Raw genomic sequence first — 18,276 nt, forward strand, 5'->3', positions numbered from 1 at the left:
GCCCAAACTTTTTTGCAACGTGCATTTTTTAATTATTTAATTTTTTTTTTCACCATGGCGTGCACGTTTTCGAGGCGGGGGTCAGTGTTTGGGGTCCGGGGGCTTGTGCATGCACGTGAAGGATGAGCATACGGGAGAAAGGGGCGCCCAGTATGGAATATATGCTTAGTTTTTGCATGGGATGACGGGTGCCATCATACCAGCAATAATGCACCGGATCCCATCAGAACTCCGAAGTTAAACGTGCTTGGACGAGAGTAGTACTAAGATGTGTGACCTCTTGGGAAGTCCTCGTGTTGCACCCCCAAACTTTTTTGCAACGTGCATTTTTTAATTATTTAATTTTTTTTTTCACCATGGCGTGCACGTTTACGAGGCGGGGGTCAGTGTTTGGGGTCCGGGGGCTTGTGCATGCACGTGAAGGATGAGCATACGGGAGAAAGGGGCGCCCAGTATGGAATATATGCTTAGTTTTTGCATGGGATGACGGGTGCGATCATACCAGCACTAATGCACCGGATCCCATCAGAACTCCGAAGTTAAACGTGCTTGGGCGAGAGTAGTACTAAGATGGGTGACCTCTTGGGAAGTCCTCGTGTTGCACCCCCAAACTTTTTTGCAACGTGCATTTTTTAATTATTTAATTTTTTTTTCACCATGGCGTGCACGTTTTCGAGGCGGGCCCAAACTTTTTTGCAACGTGCATTTTTTAATTATTTAATTTTTTTTTCACCATGGCGTGCACGTTTTCGAGGCGGGGGTCAGTGTTTGGGGTCCGGGGGCTTGTGCATGCACGTGAAGGATGAGCATACGGGAGAAAGGGGCGCCCAGTATGAAATATATGCTTAGTTTTTGCATGGGATGACGGGTGCGATCATACCAACACTAATGCACCGGATCCCATCAGAACTCCGAAGTTAAACGTGCTCGGGCGAGAGTAGTACTAAGATGGGTGACCTCTTGGGAAGTCCTCGTGTTGCACCCCCAAACTTTTTTGCAACGTGCATTTTTTAATTATTTAATTTTTTTTTTCACCATGGCGTGCACGTTTACGAGGCGGGGGTCAGTGTTTGGGGTCCGGGGGCTTGTGCATGCACGTGAAGGATGAGCATACGGGAGAAAGGGGCGCCCAGTATGGAATATATGCTTAGTTTTTGCATGGGATGACGGGTGCCATCATACCAGCACTAATGCACCGGATCCCATCAGAACTCCGAAGTTAAACGTGTTTGGGCGAGAGTAGTACTAAGATGTGTGACCTCTTGGGAAGTCCTCGTGTTGCACCCCCAAACTTTTTTGCAACATGCATTTTTTAATTATTTAATTTTTTTTTTCACCATGGCGTGCACGTTTACGAGGCGGGGGTCAGTGTTTGGGGTCCGGGGGCTTGTGCATGCACGTGAAGGATGAGCATACGGGAGAAAGGGGCGCCCAGTATGGAATATATGCTTAGTTTTTGCATGGGATGACGGGTGCCATCATACCAGCACTAATGCACCGGATCCCATCAGAACTCCGAAGTTAAACGGGCTTGGGCGAGAGTAGTACTAAGATGGGTGACCTCTTGGGAAGTCCTCGCGTTGCACCCCCAAACTTTTTTGCAACGTGCATTTTTTAATTATTTAATTTTTTTTTCACCATGGCGTGCACGTTTTCGAGGCGGGCCCAAACTTTTTTGCAACGTGCATTTTTTAATTATTTAATTTTTTTTTTCACCATGGCGTGCACGTTTTCGAGGCGGGGGTCAGTGTTTGGGGTCCGGGGGCTTGTGCATGCACGTGAAGGATGAGCATACGGGAGAAAGGGGCGCCCAGTATGGAATATATGCTTAGTTTTTGCATGGGATGACGGGTGCCATCATACCAGCAATAATGCACCGGATCCCATCAGAACTCCGAAGTTAAACGTGCTTGGGCGAGAGTAGTACTAAGATGTGTGACCTCTTGGGAAGTCCTCGTGTTGCACCCCCAAACTTTTTTGCAACGTGCATTTTTTAATTATTTAATTTTTTTTTTCACCATGGCGTGCACGTTTTCGAGGCGGGGGTCAGTGTTTGGGGTCCGGGGGCTTGTGCATGCACGTGAAGGATGAGCATATGGGAGAAAGGGGCGCCCAGTATGAAATATATGCTTAGTTTTTGCATGGGATGACGGGTGCGATCATACCAGCACTAATGCACCGGATCCCATCAGAACTCCGAAGTTAAACGTGCTCGGGCGAGAGTAGTACTAAGATGGGTGACCTCTTGGGAAGTCCTCGCGTTGCACCCCCAAACTTTTTTGCAACGTGCATTTTTTAATTATTTAATTTTTTTTTCACCATGGCGTGCACGTTTTCGAGGCGGGCCCAAACTTTTTTGCAACGTGCATTTTTTAATTATTTAATTTTTTTTTTCACCATGGCGTGCACGTTTACGAGGCGGGGGTCAGTGTTTGGGGTCCGGGGGCTTGTGCATGCACGTGAAGGATGAGCATACGGGAGAAAGGGGCGCCCAGTATGGAATATATGCTTAGTTTTTGCATGGGATGACGGGTGCCATCATACCAGCACTAATGCACCGGATCCCATCAGAACTCCGAAGTTAAACGGGCTTGGGCGAGAGTAGTACTAAGATGGGTGACCTCTTGGGAAGTCCTCGCGTTGCACCCCTAAACTTTTTTGCAACGTGCATTTTTTAATTATTTAATTTTTTTTTCACCATGGCGTGCACGTTTTCGAGGCGGGCCCAAACTTTTTTGCAACGTGCATTTTTTAATTATTTAATTTTTTTTTTCACCATGGCGTGCACGTTTTCGAGGCGGGGGTCAGTGTTTGGGGTCCGGGGGCTTGTGCATGCACGTGAAGGATGAGCATACGGGAGAAAGGGGCGCCCAGTATGGAATATATGCTTAGTTTTTGCATGGGATGACGGGTGCCATCATACCAGCAATAATGCACCGGATCCCATCAGAACTCCGAAGTTAAACGTGCTTGGGCGAGAGTAGTACTAAGATGTGTGACCTCTTGGGAAGTCCTCGTGTTGCACCCCCAAACTTTTTTGCAACGTGCATTTTTTAATTATTTAATTTTTTTTTTCACCATGGCGTGCACGTTTACGAGGCGGGGGTCAGTGTTTGGGGTCCGGGGGCTTGTGCATGCACGTGAAGGATGAGCATACGGGAGAAAGGGGCGCCCAGTATGGAATATATGCTTAGTTTTTGCATGGGATGACGGGTGCGATCATACCAGCACTAATGCACCGGATCCCATCAGAAGGAAGTCCTCGTGTTGCACCCCCAAACTTTTTTGCAACGTGCATTTTTTAATTATTTAATTTTTTTTTCACCATGGCGTGCACGTTTTCGAGGCGGGCCCAAACTTTTTTGCAACGTGCATTTTTTAATTATTTAATTTTTTTTTCACCATGGCGTGCACGTTTTCGAGGCGGGGGTCAGTCTTTGGGGTCCGGGGGCTTGTGCATGCACGTGAAGGATGAGCATACGGGAGAAAGGGGCGCCCAGTATGGAATATATGCTTAGTTTTTGCATGGGATGACGGGTGCGATCATACCAGCACTAATGCACCGGATCCCATCAGAACTCCGAAGTTAAACGTGCTTGGGCGAGAGTAGTACTAAGATGGGTGACCTCTTGGGAAGTCCTCGTGTTGCACCCCCAAACTTTTTTGCAACGTGCATTTTTTAATTATTTAATTTTTTTTTTCACCATGGCGTGCACGTTTACGAGGCGGGGGTCAGTGTTTGGGGTCCGGGGGCTTGTGCATGCACGTGAAGGATGAGCATACGGGAGAAAGGGGCGCCCAGTATGGAATATATGCTTAGTTTTTGCATGGGATGACGGGTGCCATCATACCAGCACTAATGCACCGGATCCCATCAGAACTCCGAAGTTAAACGGGCTTGGGCGAGAGTAGTACTAAGATGGGTGACCTCTTGGGAAGTCCTCGCGTTGCACCCCTAAACTTTTTTGCAACGTGCATTTTTTAATTATTTAATTTTTTTTTCACCATGGCGTGCACGTTTTCGAGGCGGGCCCAAACTTTTTTGCAACGTGCATTTTTTAATTATTTAATTTTTTTTTTCACCATGGCGTGCACGTTTTCGAGGCGGGGGTCAGTGTTTGGGGTCCGGGGGCTTGTGCATGCACGTGAAGGATGAGCATACGGGAGAAAGGGGCGCCCAGTATGGAATATATGCTTAGTTTTTGCATGGGATGACGGGTGCCATCATACCAGCAATAATGCACCGGATCCCATCAGAACTCCGAAGTTAAACGTGCTTGGGCGAGAGTAGTACTAAGATGTGTGACCTCTTGGGAAGTCCTCGTGTTGCACCCCCAAACTTTTTTGCAACGTGCATTTTTTAATTATTTAATTTTTTTTTTCACCATGGCGTGCACGTTTACGAGGCGGGGGTCAGTGTTTGGGGTCCGGGGGCTTGTGCATGCACGTGAAGGATGAGCATACGGGAGAAAGGGGCGCCCAGTATGGAATATATGCTTAGTTTTTGCATGGGATGACGGGTGCGATCATACCAGCACTAATGCACCGGATCCCATCAGAACTCCGAAGTTAAACGTGCTTGGGCGAGAGTAGTACTAAGATGGGTGACCTCTTGGGAAGTCCTCGTGTTGCACCCCCAAACTTTTTTGCAACGTGCATTTTTTAATTATTTAATTTTTTTTTCACCATGGCGTGCACGTTTTCGAGGCGGGCCCAAACTTTTTTGCAACGTGCATTTTTTAATTATTTAATTTTTTTTTTCACCATGGCGTGCACGTTTTCGAGGCGGGGGTCAGTGTTTGGGGTCCGGGGGCTTGTGCATGCACGTGAAGGATGAGCATACGGGAGAAAGGGGCGCCCAGTATGAAATATATGCTTAGTTTTTGCATGGGATGACGGGTGCGATCATACCAACACTAATGCACCGGATCCCATCAGAACTCCGAAGTTAAACGTGCTCGGGCGAGAGTAGTACTAAGATGGGTGACCTCTTGGGAAGTCCTCGTGTTGCACCCCCAAACTTTTTTGCAACGTGCATTTTTTAATTATTTAATTTTTTTTTTCACCATGGCGTGCACGTTTACGAGGCGGGGGTCAGTGTTTGGGGTCCGGGGGCTTGTGCATGCACGTGAAGGATGAGCATACGGGAGAAAGGGGCGCCCAGTATGGAATATATGCTTAGTTTTTGCATGGGATGACGGGTGCCATCATACCAGCACTAATGCACCGGATCCCATCAGAACTCCGAAGTTAAACGTGTTTGGGCGAGAGTAGTACTAAGATGTGTGACCTCTTGGGAAGTCCTCGTGTTGCACCCCCAAACTTTTTTGCAACATGCATTTTTTAATTATTTAATTTTTTTTTTCACCATGGCGTGCACGTTTACGAGGCGGGGGTCAGTGTTTGGGGTCCGGGGGCTTGTGCATGCACGTGAAGGATGAGCATACGGGAGAAAGGGGCGCCCAGTATGGAATATATGCTTAGTTTTTGCATGGGATGACGGGTGCCATCATACCAGCACTAATGCACCGGATCCCATCAGAACTCCGAAGTTAAACGGGCTTGGGCGAGAGTAGTACTAAGATGGGTGACCTCTTGGGAAGTCCTCGCGTTGCACCCCCAAACTTTTTTGCAACGTGCATTTTTTAATTATTTAATTTTTTTTTCACCATGGCGTGCACGTTTTCGAGGCGGGCCCAAACTTTTTTGCAACGTGCATTTTTTAATTATTTAATTTTTTTTTTCACCATGGCGTGCACGTTTTCGAGGCGGGGGTCAGTGTTTGGGGTCCGGGGGCTTGTGCATGCACGTGAAGGATGAGCATACGGGAGAAAGGGGCGCCCAGTATGGAATATATGCTTAGTTTTTGCATGGGATGACGGGTGCCATCATACCAGCAATAATGCACCGGATCCCATCAGAACTCCGAAGTTAAACGTGCTTGGGCGAGAGTAGTACTAAGATGTGTGACCTCTTGGGAAGTCCTCGTGTTGCACCCCCAAACTTTTTTGCAACGTGCATTTTTTAATTATTTAATTTTTTTTTTCACCATGGCGTGCACGTTTTCGAGGCGGGGGTCAGTGTTTGGGGTCCGGGGGCTTGTGCATGCACGTGAAGGATGAGCATATGGGAGAAAGGGGCGCCCAGTATGAAATATATGCTTAGTTTTTGCATGGGATGACGGGTGCGATCATACCAGCACTAATGCACCGGATCCCATCAGAACTCCGAAGTTAAACGTGCTCGGGCGAGAGTAGTACTAAGATGGGTGACCTCTTGGGAAGTCCTCGCGTTGCACCCCCAAACTTTTTTGCAACGTGCATTTTTTAATTATTTAATTTTTTTTTCACCATGGCGTGCACGTTTTCGAGGCGGGCCCAAACTTTTTTGCAACGTGCATTTTTTAATTATTTAATTTTTTTTTTCACCATGGCGTGCACGTTTTCGAGGCGGGGGTCAGTGTTTGGGGTCCGGGGGCTTGTGCATGCACGTGAAGGATGAGCATACGGGAGAAAGGGGCGCCCAGTATGGAATATATGCTTAGTTTTTGCATGGGATGACGGGTGCCATCATACCAGCACTAATGCACCGGATCCCATCAGAACTCCGAAGTTAAACGTGCTTGGGCGAGAGTAGTACTAAGATGTGTGACCTCTTGGGAAGTCCTCGTGTTGCACCCCCAAACTTTTTTGCAACGTGCATTTTTTAATTATTTAATTTTTTTTTCACCATGGCGTGCACGTTTTCGAGGCGGGCCCAAACTTTTTTGCAACGTGCATTTTTTAATTATTTAATTTTTTTTTTCACCATGGCGTGCACGTTTTCGAGGCGGGGGTCAGTGTTTGGGGTCCGGGGGCTTGTGCATGCACGTGAAGGATGAGCATACGGGAGAAAGGGGCGCCCAGTATGGAATATATGCTTAGTTTTTGCATGGGATGACGGGTGCGATCATACCAGCACTAATGCACCGGATCCCATCAGAACTCCGAAGTTAAACGTGCTTGGGCGAGAGTAATACTAAGATGGGTGACCTCTTGGGAAGTCCTCGTGTTGCACTCCCAAACTTTTTTGCAACGTGCATTTTTTAATTATTTAATTTTTTTTTCACCATGGCGTGCACGTTTTCGAGGCGGGCCCAAACTTTTTTGCAACGTGCATTTTTTAATTATTTAATTTTTTTTTTCACCATGGCGTGCACGTTTTCGAGGCGGGGGTCAGTGTTTGGGGTCCGGGGGCTTGTGCATGCACGTGAAGGATGAGCATACGGGAGAAAGGGGCGCCCAGTATGGAATATATGCTTAGTTTTTGCATGGGATGACGTGTGCGATCATACCAGCACTAATGCACCGGATCCCATCAGAACTCCGAAGTTAAACGTGCTTGGGCGAGAGTAGTACTAAGATGGGTGACCTCTTGGGAAGTCCTCGTGTTGCACCCCCAAACTTTTTTGCAACGTGCATTTTTTAATTATTTAATTTTTTTTTCACCATGGCGTGCACGTTTACGAGGCGGGGGTCAGTGTTTGGGGTCCGGGGGCTTGTGCATGCACGTGAAGGATGAGCATACGGGAGAAAGGGGCGCCCAGTATGGAATATATGCTTAGGTTTTGCATGGGATGACGGGTGCGATCATACCAGCACTAATGCACCGGATCCCATCAGAACTCTGAAGTTAAACGTGCTTGCGCGAGAGTAGTACTAAGATGGGTGACCTCTTGGGAAGTCCTCGTGTTGCACCCCCAAACTTTTTTGCAACGTGCATTTTTTAATTATTTAATTTTTTTTTTCACCATGGCGTGCACGTTTACGAGGCGGGGGTCAGTGTTTGGGGTCCGGGGGCTTGTGCATGCACGTGAAGGATGAGCATACGGGAGAAAGGGGCGCCCAGTATGGAATATATGCTTAGGTTTTGCATGGGATGACGGGTGCGATCATACCAGCACTAATGCACCGGATCCCATCAGAACTCTGAAGTTAAACGTGCTTGCGCGAGAGTAGTACTAAGATGGGTGACCTCTTGGGAAGTCCTCGTGTTGCACCCCCAAACTTTTTTGCAACGTGCATTTTTTAATTATTTAATTTTTTTTTCACCATGGCGTGCACGTTTTCGAGGCGGGCCCAAACTTTTTTGCAACGTGCATTTTTTAATTATTTAATTTTTTTTTTCACCATGGCGTGCACGTTTTCGAGGCGGGGGTCAGTGTTTGGGGTCCGGGGGCTTGTGCACGCACGTGAAGGATGAGCATACGGGAGAAAGGGGCGCCCAGTATGGAATATATGCTTAGTTTTTGCATGGGATGACGGGTGCCATCATACCAGCACTAATGCACCGGATCCCATCAGAACTCCGAAGTTAAACGTGCTTGGGCGAGAGTAGTACTAAGATGTGTGACCTCTTGGGAAGTCCTCGTGTTGCACCCCCAAACTTTTTTGCAACGTGCATTTTTTAATTATTTAATTTTTTTTTTCACCATGGCGTGCACGTTTTCGAGGCGGGGGTCAGTGTTTGGGGTCCGGGGGCTTGTGCATGCACGTGAAGGATGAGCATACGGGAGAAAGGGGCGCCCAGTATGGAATATATGCTTAGTTTTTGCATGGGATGACGGGTGCGATCATACCAGCACTAATGCACCGGATCCCATCAGAACTCCGAAGTTAAACGTGCTTGGGCGAGAGTAGTACTAAGATGGGTGACCTCTTGGGAAGTCCTCGTGTTGCACCCCCAAACTTTTTTGCAACGTGCATTTTTTAATTATTTAATTTTTTTTTTCACCATGGCGTGCACGTTTACGAGGCGGGGGTCAGTGTTTGGGGTCCGGGGGCTTGTGCATGCACGTGAAGGATGAGCATACGGGAGAAAGGGGCGCCTAGTATGGAATATATGCTTAGGTTTTGCATGGGATGACGGGTGCGATCATACCAGCACTAATGCACCGGATCCCATCAGAACTCCGAAGTTAAACGTGCTTGGGCGAGAGTAGTACTAAGATGGGTGACCTCTTGGGAAGTCCTCGTGTTGCACCCCCAAACTTTTTTGCAACGTGCATTTTTTAATTATTTAATTTTTTTTCACCATGGCGTGCACGTTTTCGAGGCGGGGGTCAGTGTTTGGGGTCCGGGGGCTTGTGCATGCATGTGAAGGATGAGCATACGGGAGAAAGGGGCGCCCAGTATGGAATATATGCTTAGTTTTTGCATGGGATGACGGGTGGGATCATACCAGCACTAATGCACCGGATCCCATCAGAACTCCGAAGTCAAACGTGCTTGGGCGAGAGTAGTACTAAGATGGGTGACCTCTTGGGAAGTCCTCGTGTTGCACCCCCAAACTTTTTTGCAACGTGCATTTTTTAATTATTTAATTTTTTTTTCACCATGGCGTGCACGTTTACGAGGCGGGGGTCAGTGTTTGGGGTCCGGGGGCTTGTGCATGCACGTGAAGGATGAGCATACGGGAGAAAGGGGCGCCCAGTATGGAATATATGCTTAGTTTTTGCATGGGATGACGGGTGCGATCATACCAGCACTAATGCACCGGATCCCATCAGAACTCCTAAGTTAAACGTGCTTCGACGAGAGTAGTACTAAGATGGGTGACCTCTTGGGAAGTCCTCGTGTTGCATCCCCAAACTTTTTTGCAACGTGCATTTTTTAATTATTTAATTTTTTTTCACCATGGCGTGCACGTTTTCGAGGCGGGCCCAAACTTTTTTGCAACGTGCATTTTTTAATTATTTAATTTTTTTTTCACCATGGCGTGCACGTTTTCGAGGCGGGGGTCAGTGTTTGGGGTCCGGGGGCTTGTGCATGCACGTGAAGGATGAGCATACGGGAGAAAGGGGCGCCCAGTATGGAATATATGCTTAGTTTTTGCATGGGATGAAGGGTGCCATCATACCAGCACTAATGCACCGGATCCCATCAGAACTCCGAAGTTAAAAGTGCTTGGGCGAGAGTAGTACTAAGATGGGTGACCTCTTGGGAAGTCCTCGTGTTGCACCCCCAAACTTTTTTGCAACGTGCATTTTTTAATTATTTAATTTTTTTTTCACCATGGCGTGCACGTTTTCCAGGCGGACCCAAACTTTTTTGCAACGTGCATATTTTTTTTTTCACCATGGCGTGCACGTTTTCGAGGCGGGGGTCAGTGTTTGGGGTCCGGGGGCTTGTGCATGCACGTGAAGGATCAGCATACGGGAGAAAGGGGCGCCCAGTATGAAATATATGCTTAGTTTTTGCATGGGATGACGGGTGCGATCATACCAACACTAATGCACCGGATCCCATCAGAACTCCGAAGTTAAACGTGCTTGGGCGAGAGTAGTACTAAGATGGGTGACCTCTTGGGAAGTCCTCGTGTTGCACCCCCAAACTTTTTTGCAACGTGCATTTTTTAATTATTTAATTTTTTTTTCACCATGGCGTGCACGTTTTCGAGGCGGGGGTCAGTGTTTGGGGTCCGGGGGCTTGTGCATGCATGTGAAGGATGAGCATACGGGAGAAAGGGGCGCCCAGTATGTAATATAGCCTTAGTTTTTGCATGGGATGACGGGTGGGATCATACCAGCACTAATGCACCGGATCCCATCAGAACTCCGAAGTCAAACGTGCTTGGGCGAGAGTAGTACTAAGATGGGTGACCTCTTGGGAAGTCCTCGTGATGCACCCCCAAACTTTTTTGCAACGTGCATTTTTTAATTATTTAATTTTTTTTTTCACCATGGCGTGCACGTTTTCGAGGCGGGGGTCAGTGTTTGGGGTCCGGGGGCTTGTGCATGCACGTGAAGGATGAGCATACGGGAGAAAGGGGCGCCCAGTATGGAATATATGCTTTGTTTTTACATGGGATGACGGGTGCGATCATACCAGCACTAATGCACCGGATCCCATCAGAACTCCGAAGTCAAACGTGCTTGGGCGAGAGTAGTACTAAGATGGGTGACCTCTTGGGAAGTCCTCGCGTTGCACCCCCAAACTTTTTTGCAACGTGCATTTTTTAATTATTTAATTTTTTTTTCACCATGGCGTGCACGTTTTCGAGGCGGGCCCAAACTTTTTTGCAACGTGCATTTTTTAATTATTTAATTTTTTTTTTCACCATGGCGTGCACGTTTTCGAGGCGGGGGTCAGTGTTTGGGGTCCGGGGGCTTGTGCATGCACGTGAAGGATGAGCATACGGGAGAAAGGGGCGCCCAGTATGGAATATATGCTTAGTTTTTGCATGGCATGACGGGTGCCATCATACCAGCACTAATGCACCGGATCCCATCAGAACTCCGAAGTTAAACGTGCTTGGGCGAGAGTAGTACTAAGATGTGTGACCTCTTGGGAAGTCCTCGTGTTGCACCCCCAAACTTTTTTGCAACGTGCATTTTTTAATTATTTAATTTTTTTTTCACCATGGCGTGCACGTTTTCGAGGCGGGGCCAAACTTTTTTGCAACGTGCATTTTTTAATTATTTAATTTTTTTTTTCACCATGGCGTGCACGTTTTCGAGGCGGGGGTCAGTGTTTGGGGTCCGGGGGCTTGTGCATGCACGTGAAGGATGAGCATACGGGAGAAAGGGGCGCCCAGTATGGAATATATGCTTAGTTTTTGCATGGGATGACGGGTGCGATCATACCAGCACTAATGCACCCGATCCCATCAGAACTCCGAAGTTAAACGTGCTTGGGCGAGAGTAGTACTAAGATGGGTGACCTCTTGGGAAGTCCTCGTGTTGCACCCCCAAACTTTTTTGCAACGTGCATTTTTTAATTATTTAATTTTTTTTTTCACCATGGCGTGCACGTTTACGAGGCGGGGGTCAGTGTTTGGGGTCCGGGGGCTTGTGCATGCACGTGAAGGATGAGCATACGGGAGAAAGGGGCGCCCAGTATGGAATATATGCTTAGGTTTTGCATAGGATGACGGGTGCGATCATACCAGCACTAATGCACCGGATCCCATCAGAACTCCGAAGTTAAACGTGCTTGGGCGAGAGTAGTACTAAGATGGGTGACCTCTTGGGAAGTCCTCGTGTTGCACCCCCAAACTTTTTTGCAACGTGCATTTTTTAATTATTTAATTTTTTTTCACCATGGCGTGCACGTTTTCGAGGCGGGGGTCAGTGTTTGGGGTCCGGGGGCTTGTGCATGCATGTGAAGGATGAGCATACGGGAGAAAGGGGCGCCCAGTATGGAATATATGCTTAGTTTTTGCATGGGATTACGGGTGGGATCATACCAGCACTAATGCACCGGATCCCATCAGAACTCCGAAGTCAAACGTGCTTGGGCGAGAGTAGTACTAAGATGGGTGACCTCTTGGGAAGTCCTCGTGTTGCACCCCCAAACTTTTTTGCAACGTGCATTTTTTAATTATTTAATTTTTTTTTCACCATGGCGTGCACGTTTACGAGGCGGGGGTCAGTGTTTGGGGTCCGGGGGCTTGTGCATGCACGTGAAGGATGAGCATACGGGAGAAAGGGGCGCCCAGTATGGAATATATGCTTAGTTTTTGCATGGGATGACGGGTGCGATCATACCAGCACTAATGCACCGGATCCCATCAGAACTCCTAAGTTAAACGTGCTTCGACGAGAGTAGTACTAAGATGGGTGACCTCTTGGGAAGTCCTCGTGTTGCACCCCCAAACTTTTTTGCAACGTGCATTTTTTAATTATTTAATTTTTTTTCACCATGGCGTGCACGTTTTCGAGGCGGGCCCAAACTTTTTTGCAACGTGCATTTTTTAATTATTTAATTTTTTTTTCACCATGGCGTGCACGTTTTCGAGGCGGGGGTCAGTGTTTGGGGTCCGGGGGCTTGTGCATGCACGTGAAGGATGAGCATACGGGAGAAAGGGGCGCCCAGTATGGAATATATGCTTAGTTTTTACATGGGATGACGGGTGCCATCATACCAGCACTAATGCACCGGATCCCATCAGAACTCCGAAGTTAAAAGTGCTTGGGCGAGAGTAGTACTAAGATGGGTGACCTCTTGGGAAGTCCTCGTGTTGCACCCCCAAACTTTTTTGCAACGTGCATTTTTTAATTATTTAATTTTTTTTTCACCATGGCGTGCACGTTTTCCAGGCGGACCCAAACTTTTTTGCAACGTGCATTTTTTAATTATTTAATTTTTTTTTTCACCATGGCGTGCACGTTTTCGAGGCGGGGGTCAGTGTTTGGGGTCCGGGGGCTTGTGCATGCACGTGAAGGATCAGCATACGGGAGAAAGGGGCGCCCAGTATGAAATATATGCTTAGTTTTTGCATGGGATGACGGGTGCGATCATACCAACACTAATGCACCGGATCCCATCAGAACTCCGAAGTTAAACGTGCTTGGGCGAGAGTAGTACTAAGATGGGTGACCTCTTGGGAAGTCCTCGTGTTGCACCCCCAAACTTTTTTGCAACGTGCATTTTTTAATTATTTAATTTTTTTTTCACCATGGCGTGCACGTTTTCGAGGCGGGGGTCAGTGTTTGGGGTCCGGGGGCTTGTGCATGCATGTGAAGGATGAGCATACGGGAGAAAGGGGCGCCCAGTATGTAATATATCCTTAGTTTTTGCATGGGATGACGGGTGGGATCATACCAGCACTAATGCACCGGATCCCATCAGAACTCCGAAGTCAAACGTGCTTGGGCGAGAGTAGTACTAAGATGGGTGACCTCTTGGGAAGTCCTCGTGATGCACCCCCAAACTTTTTTGCAACGTGCATTTTTTAATTATTTAATTTTTTTTTTCACCATGGCGTGCACGTTTTCGAGGCGGGGGTCAGTGTTTGGGGTCCGGGGGCTTGTGCATGCACGTGAAGGATGAGCATACGGGAGAAAGGGGCGCCCAGTATGGAATATATGCTTTGTTTTTGCATGGGATGACGGGTGCGATCATACCAGCACTAATGCACCGGATCCCATCAGAACTCCGAAGTCAAACGTGCTTGGGCGAGAGTAGTACTAAGATGGGTGACCTCTTGGGAAGTCCTCGCGTTGCACCCCCAAACTTTTTTGCAACGTGCATTTTTTAATTATTTAATTTTTTTTTCACCATGGCGTGCACGTTTTCGAGGCGGGCCCAAACTTTTTTGCAACGTGCATTTTTTAATTATTTAATTTTTTTTTTCACCATGGCGTGCACGTTTTCGAGGCGGGGGTCAGTGTTTGGGGTCCGGGGGCTTGTGCATGCACGTGAAGGATGAGCATACGGGAGAAAGGGGCGCCCAGTATGGAATATATGCTTAGTTTTTGCATGGGATGACGGGTGCCATCATACCAGCACTAATGCACCGGATCCCATCAGAACTCCGAAGTTAAACGTGCTTGGGCGAGAGTAGTACTAAGATGTGTGACCTCTTGGGAAGTCCTCGTGTTGCACCCCCAAACTTTTTTGCAACGTGCATTTTTTAATTATTTAATTTTTTTTTCACCATGGCGTGCACGTTTTCGAGGCGGGGCCAAACTTTTTTGCAACGTGCATTTTTTAATTATTTAATTTTTTTTTTCACCATGGCGTGCACGTTTTCGAGGCGGGGGTCAGTGTTTGGGGTCCGGGGGCTTGTGCATGCACGTGAAGGATGAGCATACGGGAGAAAGGGGCGCCCAGTATGGAATATATGCTTAGTTTTTGCATGGGATGACGGGTGCGATCATACCAGCACTAATGCACCCGATCCCATCAGAACTCCGAAGTTAAACGTGCTTGGGCGAGGGTAGTACTAAGATGGGTGACCTCTTGGGAAGTCCTCGTGTTGCACCCCCAAACTTTTTTGCAACGTGCATTTTTTAATTATTTAATTTTTTTTTTCACCATGGCGTGCACGTTTACGAGGCGGGGGTCAGTGTTTGGGGTCCGGGGGCTTGTGCATGCACGTGAAGGATGAGCATACGGGAGAAAGGGGCGCCCAGTATGGAATATATGCTTAGGTTTTGCATGGGATGACGGGTGCGATCATACCAGCACTAATGCACCGGATCCCATCAGAACTCCGAAGTTAAACGTGCTTGCGCGAGAGTAGTACTAAGATGGGTGACCTCTTGGGAAGTCCTCGTGTTGCACCCCCAAACATTTTTGCAACGTGCATTTTTTAATTATTTAATTTTTTTTTCACCATGGCGTGCACGTTTTCGAGGCGGGCCCAAACTTTTTTGCAACGTGCATTTTTTAATTATTTAATTTTTTTTTCACCATGGCGTGCACGTTTTCGAGGCGGGGGTCAGTGTTTGGGGTCCGGGGGCTTGTGCATGCACGTGAAGGATCAGCATACGGGAGAAAGGGGCGCCCAGTATGAAATATATGCTTAGTTTTTGCATGGGATGACGGGTGCGATCATACCAACACTAATGCACCGGATCCCATCAGAACTCCGAAGTTAAACGTGCTTGGGCGAGAGTAGTACTAAGATGGGTGACCTCTTGGGAAGTCCTCGTGTTGCACCCCCAAACTTTTTTGCAACGTGCATTTTTTAATTATTTAATTTTTTTTCACCATGGCGTGCACGTTTTCGAGGCGGGGGTCAGTGTTTGGGGTCCGGGGGCTTGTGCATGCATGTGAAGGATGAGCATACGGGAGAAAGGGGCGCCCAGTATGGAATATATGCTTAGTTTTTGCATGGGATGACGGGTGGGATCATACCAGCACTAATGCACCGGATCCCATCAGAACTCCGAAGTCAAACGTGCTTGGGCGAGAGTAGTACTAATATGGGTGACCTCTTGGGAAGTCCTCGTGTTGCACCCCCAAACTTTTTTGCAACGTGCATTTTTTAATTATTTAATTTTTTTTTTCACCATGGCGTGCACGTTTACGAGGCGGGGGTCAGTGTTTGGGGTCCGGGGGCTTGTGCATGCACGTGAAGGATGAGCATACGGGAGAAAGGGGCGCCCAGTATGGAATATATGCTTAGTTTTTGCATGGGATGACGGGTGCGATCATACCAGCACTAATGCACCGGATCCCATCAGAACTCCTAAGTTAAACGTGCTTGGACGAGAGTAGTACTAAGATGGGTGACCTCTTGGGAAGTCCTCGTGTTGCACCCCCCCAAACTTTTTTGCAACGTGCATTTTTTAATTATTTAATTTTTTTTCACCATGGCGTGCACGTTTTCGAGGCGGGCCCAAACTTTTTTGCAACGTGCATTTTTTAATTATTTAATTTTTTTTTTCACCATGGCGTGCACGTTTTCGAGGCGGGGGTCAGTGTTTGGGGTCCGGGGGCTTGTGCATGCACGTGAAGGATGAGCATACGGGAGAAAGGGGCGCCCAGTATGGAATATATGCTTAGTTTTTGCATGGGATGACGGGTGCCATCATACCAGCACTAATGCACCGGATCCCATCAGAACTACGAAGTTAAAAGTGCTTGGGCGAGAGTAGTACTAAGATGGGTGACCTCTTGGGAAGTCCTCGTGTTGCACCCCCAAACTTTTTTGCAACGTGCATTTTTTAATTATTTAATTTTTTTTTCACCATGGCGTGCACGTTTTCCAGGCGGACCCAAACTTTTTTGCAACGTGCATTTTTTAATTATTTAATTTTTTTTTCACCATGGCGTGCACGTTTTCGAGGCGGGGGTCAGTGTTTGGGGTCCGGGGGCTTGTGCATGCACGTGAAGGATGAGCATACGGGAGAAAGGGGCGCCCAGTATGGAATATATGCTTAGTTTTTGCATGGGATGACGGGTGCCATCATACCAGCACTAATGCACCGGATCCCATCAGAACTCCGAAGTTAAACGTGCTTGGGCGAGAGTAGTACTAAGATGGGTGACCTCTTGGGAAGTCCTCGTGTTGCACCCCCAAACTTTTTTGCAACGTGCATTTTTTAATTATTTAATTTTTTTTTTCACCATGGCGTGCACGTTTACGAGGCAGGGGTCAGTGTTTGGGGTCCGGGGGCTTGTGCATGCACGTGAAGGATGAGCATACGGGAGAAAGGGGCGCCCAGTATGGAATATATGCTTAGTTTTTGCATGGGATGACGGGTGCGATCATACCAGCACTAATGCACCGGATCCCATCAGAACTCCGAAGTTAAACGTGCTTGGGCGAGAGTAGTACTAAGATGGGTGACCTCTTGGGAAGTCCTCGTGTTGCACCCCCAAACTTTTTTGCAACGTGCATTTTTTAATTATTTAATTTTTTTTTCACCATGGCGTGCACGTTTTCGAGGCGGGCCCAAACTTTTTTGCAACGTGCATTTTTTAATTATTTAATTTTTTTTTTCACCATGGCGTGCACGTTTTCGAGGCGGGGGTCAGTGTTTGGGGTCCGGGGGCTTGTGCATGCACGTGAAGGATGAGCATACGGGAGAAAGCGGCGCCCAGTATGGAATATATGCTTAGTTTTTGCATGAGATGACGGGTGCGATCATACCAGCACTAATGCACCGGATCCCATCAGAACTCCGAAGTTAAACATGCTTGGGCGAGAGTAGTACTAAGATGGGTGACCTCTTGGGAAGTCCTCGTGTTGCACTCCCAAACATTTTTGCAACGTGCATTTTTTAATTATTTAATTTTTTTTCACCATAGCGTGCACGTTTTCGAGGCGGGCCCAAACTTTTTTGCAACGTGAATTTTTTAATTTTTTAATTTTTTTTTTCACCATGGCGTGCACGTTTTCGAGGCGGGGGTCAGTGTTTGGGGTCCGGGGGCTTATGCATGCACGTGAAGGATGAGCATACGGGAGAAAGGGGCGCCCAGTATGGAATATATGCTTAGTTTTTGCATGGGATGACGGGTGCGATCATACCAGCACTAATGCACCGGATCCCATCAGAACTCCGAAGATAAACGTGCTTGGGCGAGAGTAGTACTAAGATGGGTGACCTCTTGGGAAGTCCTCGTGTTGCACCCCCAAACTTTTTTGCAACGTGCATTTTTTAATTATTTAATTTTTTTTTCACCATGGCGTGCACGTTTACGAGGCGGGGGTCAGTGTTTGGGGTCCGGGGGCTTGTGCATGCACGTGAAGGATGAGCATACGGGAGAAAGGGGCGCCCAGTATGGAATATATGCTTAGGTTTTGCATAGGATGACGGGTGGGATCATACCAGCACTAATGCACCGGATCCCATCAGAACTCCGAAGTGAAACGTGCTTGGGCGAGAGTAGTACTAAGATGGGTGACCTCTTGGGAAGTCCTCGTGTTGCACCCCCAAACTTTTTTGCAACGTGCATTTTTTAATTATTTAATTTTTTTTTTCACCATGGCGTGCACGTTTACGAGGCGGGGGTCAGTGTTTGGGGTCCGGGGGCTTGTGCATGCACGTGAAGGATGAGCATA

General features: G+C 47.6%; 53 non-coding genes across 53 annotated transcripts; all 53 read left to right on the top strand.

The window, feature by feature from the left end:
* The first annotated feature begins 186 nt into the window (after window positions 1-186).
* On the top strand, window positions 187-305 carry LOC136215728 (5S ribosomal RNA). Its single transcript, XR_010682761.1, has one exon. It is a non-coding gene; the product is annotated as a 5S ribosomal RNA (ribosomal RNA).
* A 183-nt stretch (window positions 306-488) lies between these two features.
* On the top strand, window positions 489-607 carry LOC136211605 (5S ribosomal RNA). Its single transcript, XR_010678801.1, has one exon. It is a non-coding gene; the product is annotated as a 5S ribosomal RNA (ribosomal RNA).
* A 259-nt stretch (window positions 608-866) lies between these two features.
* LOC136214312 (5S ribosomal RNA) lies at window positions 867-985 on the top strand. The gene has a single exon (XR_010681404.1). It is a non-coding gene; the product is annotated as a 5S ribosomal RNA (ribosomal RNA).
* A 183-nt stretch (window positions 986-1,168) lies between these two features.
* Window positions 1,169-1,287, top strand: LOC136215623 (5S ribosomal RNA). Its single transcript, XR_010682658.1, has one exon. It is a non-coding gene; the product is annotated as a 5S ribosomal RNA (ribosomal RNA).
* Window positions 1,288-1,470: 183 nt separating this feature from the next.
* LOC136215458 (5S ribosomal RNA) lies at window positions 1,471-1,589 on the top strand. The gene has a single exon (XR_010682498.1). It is a non-coding gene; the product is annotated as a 5S ribosomal RNA (ribosomal RNA).
* A 260-nt stretch (window positions 1,590-1,849) lies between these two features.
* Window positions 1,850-1,968, top strand: LOC136215668 (5S ribosomal RNA). Its single transcript, XR_010682704.1, has one exon. It is a non-coding gene; the product is annotated as a 5S ribosomal RNA (ribosomal RNA).
* A 183-nt stretch (window positions 1,969-2,151) lies between these two features.
* Window positions 2,152-2,270, top strand: LOC136213167 (5S ribosomal RNA). The gene has a single exon (XR_010680294.1). It is a non-coding gene; the product is annotated as a 5S ribosomal RNA (ribosomal RNA).
* Window positions 2,271-2,530: 260 nt separating this feature from the next.
* On the top strand, window positions 2,531-2,649 carry LOC136215459 (5S ribosomal RNA). The gene has a single exon (XR_010682499.1). It is a non-coding gene; the product is annotated as a 5S ribosomal RNA (ribosomal RNA).
* Window positions 2,650-2,909: 260 nt separating this feature from the next.
* On the top strand, window positions 2,910-3,028 carry LOC136215669 (5S ribosomal RNA). The gene has a single exon (XR_010682705.1). It is a non-coding gene; the product is annotated as a 5S ribosomal RNA (ribosomal RNA).
* Window positions 3,029-3,535: 507 nt separating this feature from the next.
* LOC136211606 (5S ribosomal RNA) lies at window positions 3,536-3,654 on the top strand. The gene has a single exon (XR_010678802.1). It is a non-coding gene; the product is annotated as a 5S ribosomal RNA (ribosomal RNA).
* A 183-nt stretch (window positions 3,655-3,837) lies between these two features.
* LOC136215460 (5S ribosomal RNA) lies at window positions 3,838-3,956 on the top strand. The gene has a single exon (XR_010682500.1). It is a non-coding gene; the product is annotated as a 5S ribosomal RNA (ribosomal RNA).
* Window positions 3,957-4,216: 260 nt separating this feature from the next.
* On the top strand, window positions 4,217-4,335 carry LOC136215670 (5S ribosomal RNA). Its single transcript, XR_010682706.1, has one exon. It is a non-coding gene; the product is annotated as a 5S ribosomal RNA (ribosomal RNA).
* Window positions 4,336-4,518: 183 nt separating this feature from the next.
* On the top strand, window positions 4,519-4,637 carry LOC136211607 (5S ribosomal RNA). The gene has a single exon (XR_010678803.1). It is a non-coding gene; the product is annotated as a 5S ribosomal RNA (ribosomal RNA).
* Window positions 4,638-4,897: 260 nt separating this feature from the next.
* LOC136214313 (5S ribosomal RNA) lies at window positions 4,898-5,016 on the top strand. Its single transcript, XR_010681405.1, has one exon. It is a non-coding gene; the product is annotated as a 5S ribosomal RNA (ribosomal RNA).
* Window positions 5,017-5,199: 183 nt separating this feature from the next.
* LOC136215624 (5S ribosomal RNA) lies at window positions 5,200-5,318 on the top strand. Its single transcript, XR_010682659.1, has one exon. It is a non-coding gene; the product is annotated as a 5S ribosomal RNA (ribosomal RNA).
* Window positions 5,319-5,501: 183 nt separating this feature from the next.
* LOC136215461 (5S ribosomal RNA) lies at window positions 5,502-5,620 on the top strand. The gene has a single exon (XR_010682501.1). It is a non-coding gene; the product is annotated as a 5S ribosomal RNA (ribosomal RNA).
* A 260-nt stretch (window positions 5,621-5,880) lies between these two features.
* LOC136215671 (5S ribosomal RNA) lies at window positions 5,881-5,999 on the top strand. Its single transcript, XR_010682707.1, has one exon. It is a non-coding gene; the product is annotated as a 5S ribosomal RNA (ribosomal RNA).
* Window positions 6,000-6,182: 183 nt separating this feature from the next.
* LOC136213169 (5S ribosomal RNA) lies at window positions 6,183-6,301 on the top strand. Its single transcript, XR_010680296.1, has one exon. It is a non-coding gene; the product is annotated as a 5S ribosomal RNA (ribosomal RNA).
* A 260-nt stretch (window positions 6,302-6,561) lies between these two features.
* On the top strand, window positions 6,562-6,680 carry LOC136215402 (5S ribosomal RNA). Its single transcript, XR_010682445.1, has one exon. It is a non-coding gene; the product is annotated as a 5S ribosomal RNA (ribosomal RNA).
* Window positions 6,681-6,940: 260 nt separating this feature from the next.
* Window positions 6,941-7,059, top strand: LOC136213775 (5S ribosomal RNA). The gene has a single exon (XR_010680879.1). It is a non-coding gene; the product is annotated as a 5S ribosomal RNA (ribosomal RNA).
* Window positions 7,060-7,319: 260 nt separating this feature from the next.
* On the top strand, window positions 7,320-7,438 carry LOC136212114 (5S ribosomal RNA). The gene has a single exon (XR_010679289.1). It is a non-coding gene; the product is annotated as a 5S ribosomal RNA (ribosomal RNA).
* A 182-nt stretch (window positions 7,439-7,620) lies between these two features.
* LOC136215156 (5S ribosomal RNA) lies at window positions 7,621-7,739 on the top strand. Its single transcript, XR_010682205.1, has one exon. It is a non-coding gene; the product is annotated as a 5S ribosomal RNA (ribosomal RNA).
* A 183-nt stretch (window positions 7,740-7,922) lies between these two features.
* LOC136215157 (5S ribosomal RNA) lies at window positions 7,923-8,041 on the top strand. The gene has a single exon (XR_010682206.1). It is a non-coding gene; the product is annotated as a 5S ribosomal RNA (ribosomal RNA).
* A 260-nt stretch (window positions 8,042-8,301) lies between these two features.
* LOC136215403 (5S ribosomal RNA) lies at window positions 8,302-8,420 on the top strand. The gene has a single exon (XR_010682446.1). It is a non-coding gene; the product is annotated as a 5S ribosomal RNA (ribosomal RNA).
* A 183-nt stretch (window positions 8,421-8,603) lies between these two features.
* On the top strand, window positions 8,604-8,722 carry LOC136211608 (5S ribosomal RNA). The gene has a single exon (XR_010678804.1). It is a non-coding gene; the product is annotated as a 5S ribosomal RNA (ribosomal RNA).
* A 183-nt stretch (window positions 8,723-8,905) lies between these two features.
* LOC136211609 (5S ribosomal RNA) lies at window positions 8,906-9,024 on the top strand. Its single transcript, XR_010678805.1, has one exon. It is a non-coding gene; the product is annotated as a 5S ribosomal RNA (ribosomal RNA).
* Window positions 9,025-9,205: 181 nt separating this feature from the next.
* LOC136214309 (5S ribosomal RNA) lies at window positions 9,206-9,324 on the top strand. Its single transcript, XR_010681401.1, has one exon. It is a non-coding gene; the product is annotated as a 5S ribosomal RNA (ribosomal RNA).
* Window positions 9,325-9,506: 182 nt separating this feature from the next.
* LOC136215655 (5S ribosomal RNA) lies at window positions 9,507-9,625 on the top strand. The gene has a single exon (XR_010682692.1). It is a non-coding gene; the product is annotated as a 5S ribosomal RNA (ribosomal RNA).
* A 258-nt stretch (window positions 9,626-9,883) lies between these two features.
* LOC136213587 (5S ribosomal RNA) lies at window positions 9,884-10,002 on the top strand. The gene has a single exon (XR_010680689.1). It is a non-coding gene; the product is annotated as a 5S ribosomal RNA (ribosomal RNA).
* A 246-nt stretch (window positions 10,003-10,248) lies between these two features.
* Window positions 10,249-10,367, top strand: LOC136213844 (5S ribosomal RNA). Its single transcript, XR_010680943.1, has one exon. It is a non-coding gene; the product is annotated as a 5S ribosomal RNA (ribosomal RNA).
* Window positions 10,368-10,549: 182 nt separating this feature from the next.
* Window positions 10,550-10,668, top strand: LOC136215225 (5S ribosomal RNA). Its single transcript, XR_010682273.1, has one exon. It is a non-coding gene; the product is annotated as a 5S ribosomal RNA (ribosomal RNA).
* A 183-nt stretch (window positions 10,669-10,851) lies between these two features.
* Window positions 10,852-10,970, top strand: LOC136213765 (5S ribosomal RNA). Its single transcript, XR_010680870.1, has one exon. It is a non-coding gene; the product is annotated as a 5S ribosomal RNA (ribosomal RNA).
* Window positions 10,971-11,230: 260 nt separating this feature from the next.
* LOC136215405 (5S ribosomal RNA) lies at window positions 11,231-11,349 on the top strand. Its single transcript, XR_010682447.1, has one exon. It is a non-coding gene; the product is annotated as a 5S ribosomal RNA (ribosomal RNA).
* A 260-nt stretch (window positions 11,350-11,609) lies between these two features.
* LOC136214200 (5S ribosomal RNA) lies at window positions 11,610-11,728 on the top strand. The gene has a single exon (XR_010681298.1). It is a non-coding gene; the product is annotated as a 5S ribosomal RNA (ribosomal RNA).
* A 183-nt stretch (window positions 11,729-11,911) lies between these two features.
* LOC136211610 (5S ribosomal RNA) lies at window positions 11,912-12,030 on the top strand. Its single transcript, XR_010678807.1, has one exon. It is a non-coding gene; the product is annotated as a 5S ribosomal RNA (ribosomal RNA).
* A 181-nt stretch (window positions 12,031-12,211) lies between these two features.
* LOC136214310 (5S ribosomal RNA) lies at window positions 12,212-12,330 on the top strand. Its single transcript, XR_010681402.1, has one exon. It is a non-coding gene; the product is annotated as a 5S ribosomal RNA (ribosomal RNA).
* A 182-nt stretch (window positions 12,331-12,512) lies between these two features.
* On the top strand, window positions 12,513-12,631 carry LOC136215615 (5S ribosomal RNA). Its single transcript, XR_010682651.1, has one exon. It is a non-coding gene; the product is annotated as a 5S ribosomal RNA (ribosomal RNA).
* Window positions 12,632-12,889: 258 nt separating this feature from the next.
* LOC136213588 (5S ribosomal RNA) lies at window positions 12,890-13,008 on the top strand. The gene has a single exon (XR_010680690.1). It is a non-coding gene; the product is annotated as a 5S ribosomal RNA (ribosomal RNA).
* Window positions 13,009-13,268: 260 nt separating this feature from the next.
* Window positions 13,269-13,387, top strand: LOC136213846 (5S ribosomal RNA). Its single transcript, XR_010680945.1, has one exon. It is a non-coding gene; the product is annotated as a 5S ribosomal RNA (ribosomal RNA).
* Window positions 13,388-13,569: 182 nt separating this feature from the next.
* On the top strand, window positions 13,570-13,688 carry LOC136215226 (5S ribosomal RNA). The gene has a single exon (XR_010682274.1). It is a non-coding gene; the product is annotated as a 5S ribosomal RNA (ribosomal RNA).
* Window positions 13,689-13,871: 183 nt separating this feature from the next.
* On the top strand, window positions 13,872-13,990 carry LOC136213766 (5S ribosomal RNA). The gene has a single exon (XR_010680871.1). It is a non-coding gene; the product is annotated as a 5S ribosomal RNA (ribosomal RNA).
* Window positions 13,991-14,250: 260 nt separating this feature from the next.
* Window positions 14,251-14,369, top strand: LOC136215406 (5S ribosomal RNA). The gene has a single exon (XR_010682448.1). It is a non-coding gene; the product is annotated as a 5S ribosomal RNA (ribosomal RNA).
* Window positions 14,370-14,629: 260 nt separating this feature from the next.
* Window positions 14,630-14,748, top strand: LOC136213819 (5S ribosomal RNA). Its single transcript, XR_010680920.1, has one exon. It is a non-coding gene; the product is annotated as a 5S ribosomal RNA (ribosomal RNA).
* A 183-nt stretch (window positions 14,749-14,931) lies between these two features.
* LOC136214443 (5S ribosomal RNA) lies at window positions 14,932-15,050 on the top strand. Its single transcript, XR_010681528.1, has one exon. It is a non-coding gene; the product is annotated as a 5S ribosomal RNA (ribosomal RNA).
* Window positions 15,051-15,309: 259 nt separating this feature from the next.
* Window positions 15,310-15,428, top strand: LOC136213847 (5S ribosomal RNA). The gene has a single exon (XR_010680946.1). It is a non-coding gene; the product is annotated as a 5S ribosomal RNA (ribosomal RNA).
* A 181-nt stretch (window positions 15,429-15,609) lies between these two features.
* On the top strand, window positions 15,610-15,728 carry LOC136215078 (5S ribosomal RNA). The gene has a single exon (XR_010682131.1). It is a non-coding gene; the product is annotated as a 5S ribosomal RNA (ribosomal RNA).
* A 183-nt stretch (window positions 15,729-15,911) lies between these two features.
* On the top strand, window positions 15,912-16,030 carry LOC136214707 (5S ribosomal RNA). The gene has a single exon (XR_010681783.1). It is a non-coding gene; the product is annotated as a 5S ribosomal RNA (ribosomal RNA).
* A 261-nt stretch (window positions 16,031-16,291) lies between these two features.
* LOC136215354 (5S ribosomal RNA) lies at window positions 16,292-16,410 on the top strand. The gene has a single exon (XR_010682395.1). It is a non-coding gene; the product is annotated as a 5S ribosomal RNA (ribosomal RNA).
* Window positions 16,411-16,669: 259 nt separating this feature from the next.
* On the top strand, window positions 16,670-16,788 carry LOC136213920 (5S ribosomal RNA). Its single transcript, XR_010681019.1, has one exon. It is a non-coding gene; the product is annotated as a 5S ribosomal RNA (ribosomal RNA).
* Window positions 16,789-16,971: 183 nt separating this feature from the next.
* LOC136211611 (5S ribosomal RNA) lies at window positions 16,972-17,090 on the top strand. The gene has a single exon (XR_010678808.1). It is a non-coding gene; the product is annotated as a 5S ribosomal RNA (ribosomal RNA).
* Window positions 17,091-17,350: 260 nt separating this feature from the next.
* On the top strand, window positions 17,351-17,469 carry LOC136213636 (5S ribosomal RNA). Its single transcript, XR_010680734.1, has one exon. It is a non-coding gene; the product is annotated as a 5S ribosomal RNA (ribosomal RNA).
* A 259-nt stretch (window positions 17,470-17,728) lies between these two features.
* On the top strand, window positions 17,729-17,847 carry LOC136212969 (5S ribosomal RNA). Its single transcript, XR_010680104.1, has one exon. It is a non-coding gene; the product is annotated as a 5S ribosomal RNA (ribosomal RNA).
* Window positions 17,848-18,029: 182 nt separating this feature from the next.
* Window positions 18,030-18,148, top strand: LOC136214167 (5S ribosomal RNA). The gene has a single exon (XR_010681264.1). It is a non-coding gene; the product is annotated as a 5S ribosomal RNA (ribosomal RNA).
* The last annotated feature ends 128 nt before the right edge of the window (window positions 18,149-18,276 follow it).

This window comes from Euphorbia lathyris, chromosome 1 (genome assembly GCF_963576675.1).
Source record: "Euphorbia lathyris chromosome 1, ddEupLath1.1, whole genome shotgun sequence".
NCBI lineage: Eukaryota > Viridiplantae > Streptophyta > Magnoliopsida > Malpighiales > Euphorbiaceae > Euphorbia > Euphorbia lathyris.